General features: G+C 35.1%; 1 protein-coding gene across 1 annotated transcript in view; it reads right to left on the reverse strand.

Moving 5' to 3' along the window:
- Positions 1-15,000, reverse strand: part of LOC137631241 (connectin-like) — a 204,705-nt gene that overhangs the window by 179,569 nt on the left and 10,136 nt on the right. The window lies entirely within an intron of this gene.

The raw sequence follows: 15,000 nt of genomic DNA on the forward strand, positions 1-15,000 counted from the left end.
AACATCCGTTTTTATATACATAAACTCCAGGCAAGAGGGGCACAAAAGACATTACAGGCAATTTCATGTTCAACCGACACCGCACCAGTTAACAGTTAACGGTGAGAAAAACAGACACGTTATTTCAGGTTCTTATCAGTGCGAGGGGAGAGCGAAGATACAAGCATAATATATACACAAAATGAAATGTCATTACTATGTTGGATGTGACACACGGTTGGTACATGGCTCCCCACCTAAAAATGACATAATGTACATGTTAAATAGGGCGCCTGATCTGGAGTGGTAGTAGCAAAACAGCGGCCGATGGGCGGCAGTGAGTGGCTGTAGAAGTCGTTGGTTGGGGCGCGATCGAGTGGTGGATGATGGGTGGCTTTGTTGCCGCTCCGGCTCGTCACGGGGTAGGCGTGTGTGTCCTACGGCATTCTTAGGCGTGTGTATCCTACGGCATTCATAGGCGTGTGTGTCCTACAGCATTCACGTCAGCTTCGGTTGACGTTGAATAGGTGTCCTCTTCGTCAGGAGTGGAGGCGTTGATGGAGGTTTTGAAAGTCGTGAAGTGGCTGTCCATATGGGCGTCGGCTTTGGTCATCAAGTCCTTTATGGGTAAAACTATCGACATCGGGTATGGCAGCGCGTACAGGTTCGGGTAAACGGCTTACCCAAAGGGCAAGAGGTAGGTTCACCTCACGAGGAAAGCTGTCTGCGGCAGGTTGCAGGCGAGCGATACTGGTCATTTCCCCGAGGGTGAGCGAAGCCCTTTGGTCCCCCAACGGTTGTTGAGAGAGCTGAAAAAGCTTTGCTATACGGGCGGCTGGCGACGGTGAGTACTGGTGAAGAAGGTATGTTTTGAGGGCATCATAGTAACGGTGAGAGGCGGGGGGTGAAAGGCAGGAGGAGGGAGTCGCTCCGGGGTCACCAATGTGACGGGCCTAGAGAAGGTTGTGACTCAAAGGCAGTGTGAAAGCAACTGAGCAACTTTATTACAGAACATCCGTTTTTATATACATAAACTCCAGGCAAAAGGGGCACAAAAGACATAACAGGCAATTTCATGTTCAACCGACACTGCACCGGTTAACAGTTAACGGTGAGATAAACAGACATGTTATTTCAGGTTTTTATCAGTGCAAGGGGAGAGCGAAGATACAAGCATAATATATACACAAAAGGAAATGTCGTTACTATGTACGATCGTGTAACACACGGTTGGTACAATATTTTTATCTGGGAGATATCTTTAAGTAACATAGCCTCTGTACCACGGTCTTCCACTGCCTTGGGTTAGAGTTCTCTTGCTTTAGGGTACACTCGAGCACAATATTCTATTTTATTTCTCTTCCTCTTGTTTTGTTAAAGTTGTTACGATTTATATAGGAAATAATTATTTTAATGTTACTGTTCTTGAGATATTTAATTTTTCCTTGTTTCCTTTCCTCACTGGGCTATTTTCCCTGTTGGAGCCCCTGGGCTTATAGCATCCTACTTTTCCAATTAGGGTTATAGCTTGGCAAGTAATAATAATAATAATAATAATAATAATAATAATAATGAGAGTGATGGTCTTTTAATAAATGAAATTTCCTCAAGTATATTCTAGCAATTTCAATGATCAGCAGGAATTGAATGAACTTCACTATAAAATTCTTTTGAAAAGGCATATTTAAAAGTTACAAAGCTAATTTGGTCATGGAAAATGACATAGGGTTATCAGCCTTATCCTTAATGATAGTTGCCTGCCTCCCACCAGTTGACCCAGAATCTGTTTAAGGCAAGAATAAATGCGTGCTGTAACAACCTCACATCTATAGACACTCATTTTTACAAACACAACGTTCGCATATGCCGTTGACGTATTTCATGATTACCGATATATATATATATACATATATATATATATATATATATGTATACACCGTGTATATATATATATATATATATACACCGTGTGAATATATATATATATATATATATGTACAAATATGTATATATATATACTGTATATATATATATATATATATGTGTGTGTGTGTATATATATATATATATATACATATACATATATATATATATATATATATATCATTTACCTGCAGGTTTTCTGAGAGAAAGTGAATTATTTTGTTTTCACAAAAACAGCGTTATTATAAATATACATTGGTTCTAAAAGTACTGTTTGAAGTTTCGAAACCTACGGAGAAAGTTATTCCAAATTTTTCCCTCTTTAACGTCAAAAGGAGATTAAACAAAGCAAAAGCTCTTTCATTTCCTGCAAGTCAACAACACATCAACTGTGGCCTAAGGCAAAGGAAAAAATTCAGTTAGAAAATATTAACTTTATAAAAGTACATGTAAGCCACCGGATATTAAGAGGGAAACGCAAGTAGAAACAAAGTAACATTACGAATAAGGAGATATAGACACTGAGTTTTCTTGAGTAAAAGAGTGGAATGCTCTATTCTAGTCGAAGGCCAATTGAAAAAATTTCCAGATGCTTAGGGTTGATTCACCCTATCGGTCCGGTCGCGTTCCCCTCCCTCTCCGCTCTCGGTCCAGTCACGGTCCGGTCAAATATTGTTACATGATTTTAAATGGAAGCATTCACACTGGCGCTCCGGTCCGCTCTCACTCCAGTCTCGCAAGGTCATGATAGGAAAATATCAATATGTACAAAAACAGAGTAATGTTCATTGCGTAAATACATTTCCTAGTATCAGTGAACAGTATTCCTATATATTTATAATTTTGCTAAGATACTGATAAGACCGAAGGTATGAAGACCCCAGTACCGAGAGCGAACCGAGACTGGCGCGTGAACGGACCGATAGTGTGAATCAACCCTTATAGATCTAATCAACTTAATAATATTAAGTTGATTAGATCTATAAGGGTTGATATTGCATAACTCGCAATTAAAAATTGACTTTTTCAATTGCGATTTCTGCAATATTAATAATGTCGCTTGTCATGTTTCTCAACTGAGACACTCATTTATTATATAACTAAGTTTTCTACATACTTTTCCTTGCTTTATTTAACATCTATTTCTCTGCCTCTTGTTTTTATTTTGCGTTTTATAGTGTATACGTGGAGGATCTGGTTTGGTATTGTCTCTTATAGTTCATTTATTTCCTTGCTTCCTTTCCTCACTGGGCTATTTTTCCCTGTCGGAGCCCTTGGGCTTATAGCTTCTTATTGTTCTAACTAGGGTTGTGGCCTAGCTTGTAATAATAATGATCATTCCACTGTATCAATCCAGGAGCTACTTTCTCTGTTTTTTCAACCTTCAATAATTGCTTTCAAGTCTATGTATTCCCAATTTAACAAAGAGGCTCTTCCTCTAGTGCTTGCCCTACCACCTTACAAAGGTCCTCCTCTGCTCTATCTTCCCCAATTTCCTCTTCCCATACAAAGTAATTTTCATGCTTTTATAGTTTATATATGAAAGATTTATTTCAATGTTATTATTGTTCTTGAACTTCTCTTGTAGTTTTTCCTTATTTCCCTTCCTCACTGGGCTATTTTCCCTATTGAAATCCTCGGGCTTATATCATCCTTCTTTTCCAATCAAGGTTGTTGCTTAGCAAGTAATAATAATAATAATAATAATAATAATAATAATAATAATAATAATAATAATTTCTAGTCAGGTTTGATAGCAACTACATCTTCTGCAGTGCAATTTCCTTAAGCATCTTGTGTCCTTGATTCAGAAGTATTATGTAAGAGAAATTAGTACTATCCATAAACCACATTGAAGATACCTACTGAAGGAAAGGCATCAATTCTAACTTGATTTCAATGAAGGTGCTTACTTGTTACCTCCTTAATTGATAATTGAGAAGCGCCTTTTCTCAATCAAAAGAAAGTGATAGGGCAGAAAAGACTCTTCAGCTACCATAAGCACCTCTTCTAGGAGAAGGACACTCCAAAATCAAACCATTGTTCTCTAGGCTTGGGTAGTGCCATCGCCTGTACCATGACCTTCCACTGTTTTGGGTTAGAGTTCTCTTGCTTGAAGGTACACTTGGGCGCATGATTCTATCTTATTTCTCTACCTTTTGTTATATTGAAGTTTTCACAGTTTATATAGGAAATATTTATTTTAATGTTGTTACTGTTCTTGAAATATTTTTCCTTGTTTCATTTCCTCACTGGGCTATTTTCCCGGTTGGAGCCCCTGGGCTTATAACACCCTGCTTTTCCAACTAGGGTTGTAGCTTAGCAAGTAGTGATGATGACAATAACAATAATAATAATAATAATAATAATAATAATAATAATAATAATAATAATAATAATAATACGATCAACTACCAATGGAACTGAATTAGTATCTATTTACTTAATGAAATATTTCCAATCAATATTACCTGGCCTGCATCTATGGCCGAAATCTGCGTTGTCTGATGTTCCCTCTGGCCTAAGAGAAAAGATATTTCCTTCTCTGACAGGAATGCATTCCTTAAAACGCTCTAGTTCTTCAATTGCGCCCCTCCCCCCTTCTACGTGCGACACAGGCTCTTGTGTTGGAATCCTATATTACCATAATCATCATCACCATCATCATTATTATTATTATTATTATTATTATTATTATTATTATTATTAGCCAAGCTGCAGCCCTAGTTGGAAAAACAGGATGCTATAAGACCAAGGGCTCCAACAGGGAAACAGCTCCGTGAGGAAAGGAAATGAGGATATAAATAAATTACAATAGAAGTACTGAAAAATCAAAGTAATAAAAACAATAACAACATTAAAATAGATCTTTCGTAAAGCCCAAATGGTAAAGCCTATTCTTTGTTTCTTGCCCTTTGTGTGTTTAACATATTCCCAACTTAATACTCACAAACATACCATACAAACATGTCATTACTAACTTCCAAGAATTATCATTTGAACAACAAGCTGTTTTTCCCAATGGAAGGAGTGACTCCAAAGAAAGACAAAACAGCAATAGAGACTATTGTTTGCTTCAAGGAAATACGAGTTCCGTACGTAATGAAAAATATCCACAATTCTACCGGCTTCATCTTCCTATTGAGAAAAAAAAAAAAAAAAAAAAAAACTATTTGGAAAGTGTCGAGACACGGTGACACTAAAAGTGTGCCTCTCATCTTTGCCTCATTATTATTACTTTCGCCAACTCTGTTATCTGTTTCTTAGTTTATTTATTTGTTTGTTTGTCTGTGATTCACTTTACACAAAAACTACTGTACCGATTATGACCAAAATTGGTAGTCATGTTGGGTGTGACCCAAGGATGAATCTGAAACATTTTGGATAACGCGTTTATAAGTACAAGTACGCAGCAGTAATTTGAAAAATAACAGCAACGTTAAGTCATCATAATAATCTCCTACGCCTATCGACGCAAAAGACCTCGGTTAGGTTTCGCCAATCATCTCTATCTTGAGCTATTAAATCAATACTTCTCCATTCGTCATTTTCTAATTCACGTTTCACAGTCCTCAGCCATGTAGACCTGGGTCTTCCAACTCTTCTAGTGACTTGTGGAGCCCAGTTGAAAGATTGGTGAACTAATCTCTCTCGGGGAGTGCGAAGAACATGCCCAAACCATCTCCATCTACCCCTCACCATGGTCTCATCCACATATGGCACTTATAGTTTCATTTCTAATCCTGTCATGCCATTTAACTCCCAATATACTTCTGAGGGTTTTGTTCTCAAATCTACAAAATTTGTTGGCTATTGTTTCATTGTCATACCACAAAACTGATATATAGCCTCAATATTATATGTAATTTCAGGCGATTTTATTTTTAAATTTTACCTAACCTAACCATTGTGTATAGTTTCCTTTTTTTCAATCTTTCGTTAAACTCCAATTCTAAAGACCCTGTATTAGGTATCATAGTTCCTAAACATTTAAATGATTCCACCTCATTAATCCTTTCTTCTTCCAGTGATATTTCATCTTCCACTGTATATTCCGTTCTCATCATGATCTTTAAGTATATGGTAAATATTTTGTTAGTGTATTTTTTGCTCGTGAACAGTATTACGCAAAAACTAGAGAACCAATTTCAACGAAACTTGGTGGTGTGACGGGCCGAGAGAAAGGTTGTGACTCAAAGACAGGATGCAAGCAACTGAGTGAGTTTATTATAGAACACTCTCCTTTATATACAAAAGCTCAAGGCAACAAGAATTTTCATGTTTAAAATTGACACCGTTAACGCTGAGAAAAACAGACATGTTTTTTCAGGTTCTTTTTAGTGCGAGGGAAGAGCGAAGATACAAGCATAATATATACACAAAATGAACTATGTACGATCGTGTGACACACGATTGATACAGTGGATATGTGTGTGGGGTATGAGCCAAGGACAAATCCATTAGATTTTGAAATAAATACATCGAAGTACAAGTACGCAGTGGAGATAACGAGTTAAGAACAAAATAAGAGTGCTTGGCATGGCGAAGTCATGCTCTCTACTGAGTGCCCCTCTAATTATTAATATTATTGTTGTTGTTGTTGTCACTATTGTTATCATAATCATTAACATACCAAATTCTCACTCTAAATAATTACTTTACAGCTACGTTACTGGATACGAAATATTTGCACACATCATCATCCACCTGTATCAATTAAAATGCAAATTGCTCGTGGGCGAATACTGGACAGTCAAGAAAATTTAATGTCTCCCCTCCTAAATGACATGGCCACCCTTGTTGACGTTAATTATATAACTCCTCGAGTTAATTACACCTCATCGAAGGTCCGTTTACATATGCATAACATTACTCTTTAATGCGTTTTCAGAGCTTGAAACCTATTAGGAGGATAGGTTGAAATGTGAATCATTCACTAAATGCTTTTTTAGTATCTCAGGAAATTATTAACGAGATGAGAAATCTGATATAAAGACTCATCTATTCCATCATTGCCAGACAAATCTCCTATAGTAATTCTACTTCCGTAAAGACACTATATATGAAATTAGTCCAGAATGAATCTTCATTCATAGGGAAGGGTAAAAGGAAAAAGTTAATTTGGTTTGAAAAGTCTCATTTAGATACAGAATCTAATTTGTTACTTGTAAATAATTATATTGGTGTTAAATTTAGTTATAAATTTGTTGAAAATGAATGAAGAAGCCACAGACCTCTGCGGAGGTTGTTTACCCTCCACCCCCACCTAGAACCATTCAGACACCACAAACCTCAGCCGGTGTTCGGTACCCCCACAGAAGCATTCAGACAGCACAAACCTTCGAAGGTTATGGTACACTCATCCCCCCACTCTAACATCAACAAAACCCATCGTCAACCCAGAAATCTCTCCCAGAATCTTACTACTTGTTGTCATTCGAGGGTACCCCATTCAGTACGATTTTCTCAAAATTTGAGGACCCCATTTGGTACGATTTTCTTAAAAAATGAGAGGACCCCATTTGGTACAATTTTCTCAAAATTTGAGGACCCCATTTAGTACGATTTTCTCATAATTTGAGGACCCCATTTGGTACGATTTTCTCATAATTTGAGGACCCCATTTGGTACGATTTTCTCAAAATATTTGAGGACCCCATTTGGTACGATTTTCTTAAAAAATTTGAGGACCCCATTTGGTACGATTTTCTCAAAATTTGAGGACCCCATTTGGTACGATTTTCTCATGATTTGAGGATCCCATTTGGTACAATTTTCTCAAAATTTGAGGACCCCATTTAGTAGGATTTTCTCAAAATTTGAGGACCCCATTTGGTACGATTTTCTCAAAATTTGAGGACCCCATTTGGTACGATTTTCTCATGATTTGAGGATACCATTTGGTACAAATTTCTCAAAATTTGAGGACCCCATTTAGTAGGATTTTCTCAAAATTTGAGGACCCCATTTGGTACGATTTTCTCAAAATTTGAGGATCCCATTTGGTACGATTTTCTCATGATTCGAGGATCCCATTAGGTACAATTTTCTCAAAATTTGAGGACCCCATTTAGTAGGATTTTCTCAAAATTTGAGGACCCCATTTAGTAGGATTTTCTCAAAATTTGAGGACCCCATTTGGTACAATTTTCTCAAAATTTGAGGACCCCATTTGGTACGATTTTCTCAAAATTTGAGGACCCCATTTGGTACGATTTTCTCATGATTTGAGGATCCCATTTGGTACGATTTTCTCAAAATTTGAGGACCCCATTTGTTAGGATTTTCTCAAAATTTGAGGATCCCATTTGATACGATTTTCTCAAAATTTGATGACCCCATTTGGTACAATTTTCTCAAAATTTGAGGATCCCATTTGGTACGATTTTCTCAAAATTTGAGGACCCCATTTGGTACGATTTTCTCAAAATTTGAGGACCCCATTTGGTAGGATTTTCTCAAAATTTGATGACCCCATTTGGTACAATTTTCTCAAAATTTGAGGACCCCATTTGGTACGATTTTCTCAAAATTTGAGGACCCCATTTGGTACGATTTTCTCATGATTTGAGGACCCCATTTGGTACGATTTTCTCAAAATTTGAGGACCCCATTTGGTACAATTTTCTCAAAATTTGAGGATCCCATTTGGTACGATTTTCTCAAAATTTGATGACCCCATTTGGTACAATTTTCTCAAAATTTGAGGACCCCATTTGGTACGATTTTCTCAAAATTTGATGACCCCATTTGGTACAATTTTCTCAAAATTTGAGGACCCCATTTGGTACAATTTTCTCAAAATTTGAGGACCCCATTTAGTAGGATTTTCTCAAAATTTGAGGACCCCATTTGGTACAATTTTCTCAAAATTTGATGACCCCATTTGGTACAATTTTCTCAAAATTTGATGACCCCATTTGGTACAATTTTCTCAAAATTTGATGACCCCATTTGGTACAATTTTCTCAAAATTTGAGGACCCCATTTGGTACAATTTTCTCAAAATTTGAGGACCCCATTTGGTACGATTTTCTCAAAATTTGAGGACCCCATTTGGTAGGATTTTCTCAAAATTTGATGACCCCATTTGGTACAATTTTCTCAAAATTTGAGGACCCCATTTGGTACGATTTTCTCAAAATTTGAGGACCCCATTTGGTACGATTTTCTCATGATTTGAGGACCCCATTTGGTACGATTTTCTCATGATTTGAGGACCCCATTTGGTACAATTTTCTCAAAATTTGAGGATCCCATTTGGTACAATTTTCTCAAAATTTGATGACCCCATTTGGTACAATTTTCTCAAAATTTGAGGACCCCATTTGGTACAATTTTCTCAAAATTTGAGGACCCCATTTGTTACGATTTTCTCAAAATTTGAGGACCCCATTTGGTACGATTTTCTCAAAATTTGAGGATACCATTTGTTACGATTTTCTCATGATTTGAGGACCCTATTTGGTAAGATTTTCTCAAAATTTGAGGATACCATTTGTTACGATTTTCTCAAAATTTGAGGATACCATTTGTTACGATTTTCTCATGATTTGAGGACCCTATTTGGTAAGATTTTCTCAAAAATTGAGGACCCCATTTGTTACGATTTTCTCATGATTTGAGGACCCTATTTGGTACGATTTTCTCAAAATTTGAGGATCCCATTTGGTACGATTTTCTCATGATTTGAGGACCCCATTAGGTACGATTTTCTCATGATTTGAGGACCCCATTTGGTACGATTTTCTCAAAATTTGAGGACCCCATTTGGTACGATTTTCTCATGATTTGAGGACCCCATTTGGTACGATTTTCTCATGATTTGAGGACCCCATTTGGTACAATTTTCTCAAAATTTGAGGATCCCATTTGGTACAATTTTCTCAAAATTTGATGACCCCATTTGGTACAATTTTCTCAAAATTTGAGGACCCCATTTGGTACAATTTTCTCAAAATTTGAGGACCCCATTTGTTACGATTTTCTCAAAATTTGAGGACCCCATTTGGTACGATTTTCTCAAAATTTGAGGACCCCATTTGGTACAATTTTCTCAAAATTTGAGGACCCCATTTGTTACGATTTTCTCAAAATTTGAGGACCCCATTTGGTACGATTTTCTCAAAATTTGAGGATACCATTTGTTACGATTTTCTCATGATTTGAGGACCCTATTTGGTAAGATTTTCTCAAAATTTGAGGATACCATTTGTTACGATTTTCTCATGATTTGAGGACCCTATTTGGTAAGATTTTCTCAAAAATTGAGGATACCATTTGTTACGATTTTCTCATGATTTGAGGACCCTATTTGGTACGATTTTCTCAAAATTTGAGGATCCCATTTGGTACGATTTTCTCATGATTTGAGGACCCCATTTGGTACGATTTTCTCAAAATTTGAGGACCCCATTTGGTACGATTTTCTCATGATTTGAGGACCCCATTTGGTACGATTTTCTCATGATTTGAGGACCCCATTTGGTACAATTTTCTCAAAATTTGAGGATCCCATTTGGTACAATTTTCTCAAAATTTGATGACCCCATTTGGTACAATTTTCTCAAAATTTGAGGACCCCATTTGGTACAATTTTCTCAAAATTTGAGGACCCCATTTGTTACGATTTTCTCAAAATTTGAGGACCCCATTTGGTACGATTTTCTCAAAATTTGAGGATACCATTTGTTACGATTTTCTCATGATTTGAGGACCCTATTTGGTAAGATTTTCTCAAAATTTGAGGATACCATTTGTTACGATTTTCTCATGATTTGAGGACCCTATTTGGTAAGATTTTCTCAAAAATTGAGGACCCCATTTGTTACGATTTTCTCATGATTTGAGGACCCTATTTGGTACGATTTTCTCAAAATTTGAGGATCCCATTTGGTACGATTTTCTCATGATTTGAGGACCCCATTTGGTACGATTTTCTCATGATTTGAGGACCCCATTTGGTACAATTTTCTCAAAATTTGAGGATCCCATTTGGTACAATTTTCTCAAAATTTGATGACCCCATTTGGTACAATTTTCTCAAAATTTGAGGACCCCATTTGGTACAATTTTCTCAAAATTTGAGGACCCCATTTGTTACGATTTTCTCAAAATTTGAGGACCCCATTTGGTACGATTTTCTCAAAATTTGAGGATACCATTTGTTACGATTTTCTCATGATTTGAGGACCCTATTTGGTAAGATTTTCTCAAAATTTGAGGATACCATTTGTTACGATTTTCTCATGATTTGAGGACCCTATTTGGTAAGATTTTCTCAAAAATTGAGGACCCCATTTGTTACGATTTTCTCATGATTTGAGGACCCTATTTGGTACGATTTTCTCAAAATTTGAGGATCCCATTTGGTACGATTTTCTCATGATTTGAGGACCCCATTTGGTACGATTTTCTCAAAATTTGAGGACCCCATTTGGTACGATTTTCTCATGATTTGAGGACCCCATTTGGTACGATTTTCTCATGATTTGAGGACCCCATTTGGTACAATTTTCTCAAAATTTGAGGATCCCATTTGGTACAATTTTCTCAAAATTTGATGACCCTATTTGGTACAATTTTCTCAAAATTTGAGGACCCCATTTGGTACAATTTTCTCAAAATTTGAGGACCCCATTTGTTACGATTTTCTCAAAATTTGAGGACCCCATTTGGTACGATTTTCTCAAAATTTGAGGATACCATTTGTTACGATTTTCTCATGATTTGAGGACCCTATTTGGTACGATTTTCTCAAAATTTGAGGATACCATTTGTTACGATTTTCTCATGATTTGAGGACCCTATTTGGTAAGATTTTCTCAAAAATTGAGGACCCCATTTGTTACGATTTTCTCATGATTTGAGGACCCTATTTGGTACGATTTTCTCAAAATTTGAGGATCCCATTTGGTACGATTTTCTCATGATTTGAGGACCCCATTTGGTACAATTTTCTCAAAATTTGATGACCCCATTTAGTAGGATTTTCTCAAAATTTGAGGACCCCATTTGGTACGATTTTCTCAAAATTTGAGGATCCCATTTGGTACGATTTTCTCATGATTTGAGGACCCCATTAGGTACAATTTTCTCAAAATTTGAGGACCCCATTTAGTAGGATTTTCTCAAAATTTGAGGACCCCATTTGGTACGATTTTCTCAAAATTTGAGGACCCCATTTGGTACGATTTTCTCATGATTTGAGGACCCCATTTGGTACGATTTTCTCAAAATTTGAGGACCCCATTTGGTACAATTTTCTAAAAATTTGAGGACCCTATTTGGTACGATTTTCTCAAAATTTGATGACCCCATTTGGTACGATTTTCTCAAAATTTGATGACCCCATTTGGTACGATTTTCTCAAAATTTGAGGACCCCATTTGGTACAATTTTCTCAAAATTTGAGGACCCCATTTGGTACAATTTTCTCAAAATTTGAGGACCCCGTTTGGTACGATTTTCTCAATATTTGAGGACACCATTTGGTACAATTTTCTCAAAATTCCACACATAAATGAAAACCTTAACAATTACTGGTACTCTGCTCCTATCAATAACTGTAAAACTAATGACCAGTTCACACATCGGCTCAAGCCAAGCACAACAAAAGGAATCATAGGATTTATTGCTTTTGAAAGTGACTGTTGAGGATGATATGAGAATATCTAAGCCACCGAAGAATGTAGAGACACCAGGAATTCATGGATAAAAAACGAGATGCAGCAGTACAGTGATTTTTAGAATAAAAGCCAATCCCTTCCTTTCAGGGTTATATTTGCACTCAAGATTTCGACGGTAAATTTCAATGTAACCAAGTAGATGTGATAGCAAGGTATACATATAAAAAATCAAATTTAAAAGTAGCATTTTGACAAGAATTACTTAAAATATAAAGGAAATATTTTTTACCAAGAAATTATATGCAAAGAATAAAATACAAGAAATATAAATTAAAAAAAAAAATCGACCATTAATAAAAGTTCAAACAGAACAAAGCGTGAAATGGCAGAGAGGCAGAAAATAAAATTCGTAATCATGAAATTGAATACAACCTGGAAAGTCAAATACAGCTCTTCTAGGAGAGGGACACTCCAAAATCAAAAAATTGTTCTCTAGTCTTGGGTAGTGCCATATCCTCTGTACCATGGTCTTCCACTGTCTTGGGTTAGAGCTCTCTTGCTTGAGGGTACACTCGGGAACACTGTTCTATATAATTTCTCTTCCTCTTGCTTTAATAAAGTTTTTATAATTTATATAGGAAATATTTATTTCAATGTTGTTACTGTTCTTGAAATATTTAATTTTTTCTTGTTTCCTTTCCTCACTGGGCTATTTTCCCTGTTGGGGCCCTTGGGCTTATAGCATCCTCCTTTTCCAACTGGGGTTGTAGCTTAGCAAGTAATAATAATAATAATAATAATAATAATAATAATAATAATAATAATAATAATAATAATACGGAAATTGAAACCTTTTCCAGACACACCCACCTCACCAACAGAACTTTGTAATCAAAACCAAAAAGGGTCCAACCACCCCCACCCCCCCACCCCCCACACCCAAACAAACCTCATGAGACAGGACAAAAATACTTTTTCTAAAATCCCCCAGAGCTGTTGGAATCTAATGCAACTCCTGGATGTTGAGGTACGGGTATAATGGATGGATAATTCATCGTGGTAGTTTGATATTTATAAATCTATTTATATCATTTTGATTATATATCTGTTTAAAAGTACTGATGGATACTTACGTTGTGTTTCACGTTGGTCGTCGGAGAACATGGGAATAATTTTTAATGAACGTCTATTCATAATGTTATATACGTGTGCGGGTATACAGATATATACATACATAATATATTTATATGCATATATACATAAATACGCATACACGCATATATATATATATATATATATATATATATATATATATATATATATATATATATATATATATATATATATACGCGAGTGTGCGTGTATATGTCTTTATATGTATGTATGTATATATGTGTGTATGTATGTATATACAGATAATACAGTTACATACATATATATACATAAATACGGATACACGCATATATATATATATATATATATATATATATATATATATATATATATATATATATATATGTATGTGTGTGTCTTCATGTGTTTATATATATATATATATATATATATATATATATATATATATATATATACATATATACATATATATATATATATATATATATATATATATATATATATATATATATATATATATATATATATATATATATATATATATATATATATATATATATAAACTTTGATGGAATCAAGTGAGGGCTCAAAATTATTCTGATGTTAATAAAAATGCCTTTCATGTACATGACACAAAAGGATCAGAATGAAAAAAAGTAATTGAAAATATAATCCTCCAAAATCAATTTCCAAAATAGCATACTTTAATACTAAAATCATAGCATACTTTCTCTAAAAGCCGCCAAAAGACTTCAGATTAAATTTCACCTCACAAGAATTAAAGATTATATCCCTCCTAAATAAACGCAATATTGCCCAAAAGTATCAGAAAAATTATTAATAGAAACTTAGGTGGAAAATGACGTTAGCCATAACAGGCTTCTTGAACGAAGCCGGAGAAAAATCTCATTATAATTACCTGAAGAAAAATATACCCGAGTATGCCCAAAAAAAAAAAAAAAAAAAAAAAAAAAAAAAAAAAAAAAAAAAAAAAAAAAAAAAAAGCCAAAGAAAATGAGACAAAAACCTTAAAGGATATTTCTTGAGCAACCTTATTACTGAACGTGCCGAAAGAGAATGTTAGGGGTTAAGAAAATAACTTCATTATGGCCGTAATCAATACATTAAGTTGCTCAAAGATTGGCTGCATAAACGAACCACCCTACACACACACCACCCCCCCCCCCACAAAAAAAAAATTGGAAGGACTTCAAAAATAGTTTATATATGCATTTATATATATACAGTATATATATATATATATATATATATATATATATATATATATATATATATATATATATATATATATGTATATATATATATATATATATAT

The sequence above is a fragment of the Palaemon carinicauda genome, chromosome 39, assembly GCF_036898095.1.
Source record: "Palaemon carinicauda isolate YSFRI2023 chromosome 39, ASM3689809v2, whole genome shotgun sequence".
NCBI classification, from domain to species: Eukaryota; Metazoa; Arthropoda; class Malacostraca; order Decapoda; family Palaemonidae; genus Palaemon; species Palaemon carinicauda.